Genomic DNA, 5,459 nt, shown 5'->3' on the forward strand with positions numbered 1-5,459 from the left:
ATAGAAAGCCTGATAGGTTGGCAACGATGGTGTTTTCAGTTCGTGGTCTGAACGATGAGGAAGGTACAGTTTAAGCAGTCTTCCGTAATATTGCTCTGGATGTTTTTCTTGTGAGCAGCGGTGAAATCTGATGATAGCAGGCTTATTGTTTTTGCGCCTTTGCACAAACCCCATCTCATTGAGAAGGGGCAAAACATCTTTACCTTTTTTCTGTTGGCCATAGACAATCCTGCAAGTAGCAGCAAAGTCTGCCATGCACATCTCCTCATACTCTGGTGTTTCAGGTCTGGCTTTGTATTTGTCATTCAAAGATGTCATCCAAACATTGGAAGACTCAGGTGTTGTGTTGTCCAGAACTGACAGGGGACGACTCATTTTCACAGGATTATCATCAGTTGGAATGAATATTACAGCACGTGAGCATTGCTTCATGTGAAGACCACATGCACGAGCAACACACTCCTGTGCACTGATCTCTCGCTTCTTTGAATATGCCTGCATGACGGCTCTCATTTCATCGCACTCATTTACACTGTCCTTATGGGAGTTCTCAATGACAGTTTTCAGGTACTCAGATAGCCCGCCCTCTTTTTTTGATATATATTTCATTAAATAATTTGCAGCACCAAAAGCATCTAAAACAAAGCTTATGTCGATATTACTGTTCCAGGCTTCAAGCAGATGTGGATTATAGCCGTTTATCCAAGAGTCTTTTGGATCACGCTTTAGTATGATCGTACTCCTCATGTTCATTTTATTCAGGTATCTCTCATATTCTGCATGTGTCAACTTGCATCTTTCCAAGAGCTGCTCTAAACTCATGGAAGCAGTTTCAGGTTCATTCAGCAGCTGGTTCAGTGGTCTGAGCTTGTTCTTTGCCGTTTCTACTTCCAGTGCATCATCCTCACTGGGTCTTGTGATCATTGTCTCATTGCAGGGTGGTTTGGGAAAACCAAAACGGCACCCGGAGCTTAAACTCCTAAAGCACGTCTTTGTGTGGTTCTTACTGTGTTTTTGCACTTCTGTTACTTTTTTGTACAGTTCAGGTTGTTTATGTGGATCAGGCAGCTGAGCTGTGATGTATTTGTTTATAAAATCAAGAACAGTTTGCTCATCATCCTCCTCAAACACAGGAGCACCTTCTACCCACAGGAGGCAGTGTATGTGTGGGCTTCCTCTGTGCTGAAACTCAACTCTGTAAAAGTAGTCAATGACTTTGCCAAGTGGCTCTGCGGGAGATAAGAGTAAATCTCTGAATAATGCTTCAACTCTCTTGTCAAACATGCGCATTGTTGTGACAGGATTGCTTCTCAGGATGTCACACTTTGCTGACCAGTCGAGTCCTTCAAAATTCACTTGTTCACCTTGCTGCCTTGTTATTGCCTCGATCACTTCAGGCCAGCGCATTTCAGCAGCTGAAAATGTGCAAAAGAACGTGGGAGTTCCCAACTGTCTGATCATGGCAAAAAGATCTCTTGTTGTTTTCTCCCAATAGGCTGGGGTTCCTCTCAGAGGCTGCATGAATCTCACTGCATCTTTATTTCGCACCAGTTTCTCCACCTCGTGTTTATCTTGTAACATGCCTGAGGTTATTTTTCTACCATCTCTGGTCAGAGGCTTTGCCTTCCTTAACTGTACTGTCATGCTGGATGTAGCCAAGTGTATTTCAGTCACAAACTGTGCAAAGAATAAATAGTTTGTGTCTTTGGCAAAACGATCATCAATGCAGAAAAGTCTTGATTTGAAATACCCACTGGGGGATACTTTGATCAGCCTTCTTTCATCAAGTGTGTTTTGGCCTGTAGGAAACTGCACAGGGAAGGCCATGGCCTCCAGTTTAGGTGTTTTGAAAAAACTTATTGGATTGTTTCTCTCTGCAGGAGCAACAGAGTAGATTCCTTCACTGAAACATAATATCTCCTCAGCCACATCAGGGGGCTGCAAACAGGACTCGAGTGCAAAACCACCATTAGTCAGTCCATCTGCTTGCTCTGAATCATCTCTCATCTGTTCATGCGATTGTTCACCATCACAGGGTAACATGTCAATGTCCTGTTCATTTATATTTTGTGCTTCACTCAGTGCATTTTTCTCACAGCTGTCAATTTCCATTAAATCAGCCTCATCATAATCGTCCTCATTCATGTTTTCATCATCATCATCATCTTCATCAGGAAGTGTTGGATCACACAGCTCAGCATCATCTCTGATGCTCACATCCTTATACTGTGGATGAATCTGCTTGAGTTTATGCAGTGCTTGCACAAGTTTAGACCAGCTTACAGTCTGAAACAGCTGATGACCTTTGTAAGACAAGCGTCTCTTCAGTTTCACTCTGATCACCTGAGAATTAATTCTCAATCGAGGTAGTGTTTCAACAGTTTCCTGTACCTCTGATGGGACACAGACCACATTTCCTCTAATTGCTCTTTGTCTGCCTTTGGGAAGAGGAATGATCTTGGCAAATGGTATGCACTTGGCTATGAGATGTCTCTCCAGTATGTTGAGATCAGACAATTCAGCTGGAATATCAGCAAGATCCAGTTTATTGGCAACAGCAAGTACTGGCATGGATCCATTTTTAAGATGATCGTGGCAGGTGTGACAAATCCACTCTCTCTTTCTCTCATCAGGCACACTGCACTGCTCATTTCTGCAGTTTTCATCACAAACATGAACAAATCTTCCAGTCAAACATGTTGCAACTACATGTGGGTTTTTGACATAATTTGACCTTCTGCAGGGTCGTACTTGGTTTGGAAATGAAGCCTTGAAGCATACAGTACATGGGTATGATGGTCCAGCTTTGATTTGTGATTTGAACACAGATATGGCCTCGTTGATCACACTGTTGTCACTCTCTTGGGTTTGTCTGTTCACCCATCTGTATTTCCTTTTTATTTTCATGGCACATCTCATGTTGTGCATAATCCTAAATGCAAGATTACTTTGATACCTGTCTCGCATTAGTTGTTTCATCAGTTGTCTCTGTCTCTCTCTGAATTCAAAGTTTTCTCGATACCTTTTAGTGATGTAGCTTTTTTTCTCCTCTCTGAAATCAGTATTCTCATAGTAACGTCTTTTTATATATTGTTTTTGTTTTTGTCTAACTTTAGCATTCTCACAGTAACGTCTTCTAACATACTGTTGTTGTTTCTGTCTGAATTCTGCATTCTCACAGTAACGTCTTTTAACATACTGTTGTTGTTTCTTTCTGAATTCAGCATTCGCATGGTAACATCTTTTCATATACTGTTGTTTTTTCTGTCTAACTTCAGGATTGTTTTTATATGCCTCGCTTGTGCAAGATTTTTTCTTTTCTTTGTAATTTTTATTTGAAGCATACTTTTGTCGTTCTTTCCTTTTTTGGTTTTCTTTTCTCTGATTTCTGGGTTTCTCTGATGCCATTAATCTTCTTTTCATTTTGTGCCTTTGTTGTTTATTAACTTTTTTCAGTTTTTGTAAAACTATATCAGAAAGGTCACAGGCAGCAACATTGTTTATTGCAGCATTTGATTGACATGAAAAAACATCATTTGATGGAAGCAAATTTAATTCACTGCATAGTTCTTCAGTGGGTATATTAGGAGGTTCATTCTGATCTTCATATGATGTGAACTGAGTCATGTGGACTTCTTTTTGTTTCACCAGTGGCGTACAAATGGACATTTGACAAAAGATGTTCTCAGTCGGATCAGTGGTTGTGTTTCTCCTTGGAGTAGAGGAGTTTGCTTCATCAACAGTTGTATCAGAGTCAGTAGGTGCCACAGTAGTGGCAGCTGTTGGTCTGCAGACTGTGTCTGTGATACTATCACTCAGGTTGACTGTGCTCATACTGTAGAATTGCACAGGCTTCAGTTCATAGGTACAAGAAGGTGATATCTCCATCATTTCATAAGAATCTTGGAGCCTCTTAATCATGTCACTGAGGAGTGTGAATTTCAGCATCACAGCTGTACCACGATTACGTGACCATAGTGCTAGAGGAAGACCACTGGGTGTTCTGGGGTGTGGGTCAAAGAACCCATATTTGCCTGATGTGGATCTGAACACTGCAATACACAATCCACTCATAATCAGTAAGGCATACTGCACATCGGACAACAGGCAGCTCAGTCCTGCTTCTAAGCTGAGAAAGGTATCTACTGCCTCCTCTGGAGGTTCTTCAAATGTCCCATACCGGGAAAGCTGTGTCATGTTGATATGATACATAGACCTGCGAGCATCAACTTTGCCTGGCAGCTCATCGGTTGCCAAATGAATACTTTTGGGGAATCTTTTCTTGGCCTCTTTGTACATCACATCACCTTTATCCAAGACCAGATTAAGGTCAACTGTAGACATGTTTTCATTCTCATGAAGGAATCCAAGAAATGTGAGTGAGTTACATGTGCACTGCTTGTTTCTGGAGTCTCCATATTTAGGATGTGCCTGGCTGTGAGATGCACAGACATGTGTTACAGAGGGCTGGTTTTCAAAGTTCACTTTTTCTGCATGAGATGGTCCTGCCACATCACTGTGACAGCCTCTTTTCACAATATCAGCATAACCCACCTGTGGGGCACTTGAAACCTCATGTTGGTCTCTGTGGTTTACCAGATGTTCATTAAATTCATGCTGCAATCCAGTCTTCACAGCATCTGCATAGGATATCTGTTGTACATGTGCAGGAACATGTTGACCTGCCTGTTTGACACCATCAGCATTGGTCTTTGCAGACACAAAGTCTTCTGCAGAGCTCTGAGGAAAATCACACTCAGCTTGTTCACATGTTGGTACTTTTTGAAACTCATGGAACTTCTTCCAGCGTTGTTTTGCAGCTTGTGACTTTTTCTGCTTTTTTGGCATTTTTACACACCTTTAAGTGTTTCTGTTAGTCTTTAGAAAATGTATTTGAAAAATAAGAGTGGCACACAGCAGATGTTTTCTTTGTCTTTATATTTCAGTTTTTATTTCTCAGAAACAGATGTCTTTGTTTGTTTGACAGTTTGTTCGTCAGTCGAGAGAATAATATGCACTCTCTTTATTGGCTTGGCACAACTTAGCAGCAAGCCCAGAATGAAAAACAGGTAGAGAGAAACTTTAGAAGAGAGAACAGACAGAGCAGGAGAGACACGGCTGGGAAATCACAATCAAACCGTGAATTAGAGTTTTCTTTGTTTGTTCAGTTTGTTCTCAGGTAGAGGCAATATATGCACTCTTTATTGCTTTAATGGCTTGGCGTTTTTCAGCAGCAAGCCAAGAGTGAAAAACAGGTAGAGAGAAAATTTAGAAGAGAGAACAGACAGAGCAGGAGAGACACGGCTTTAAATCAAACCGCAGAGTTTTCTTTGTTTGTTCAGTTTGTTCATAGGTTGAGGCAAAATATGCACTCTTTATTGCTTTGTTGGCTTGGCGTTTTTCAGCAGCAAGCCAAGAGTGAAAAACAGGTAGAGAGAAAATTTAGCAGAGAGAACAGA

Source organism: Maylandia zebra, linkage group LG2, assembly GCF_041146795.1.
Source record: "Maylandia zebra isolate NMK-2024a linkage group LG2, Mzebra_GT3a, whole genome shotgun sequence".
Lineage (NCBI taxonomy): Eukaryota > Metazoa > Chordata > Actinopteri > Cichliformes > Cichlidae > Maylandia > Maylandia zebra.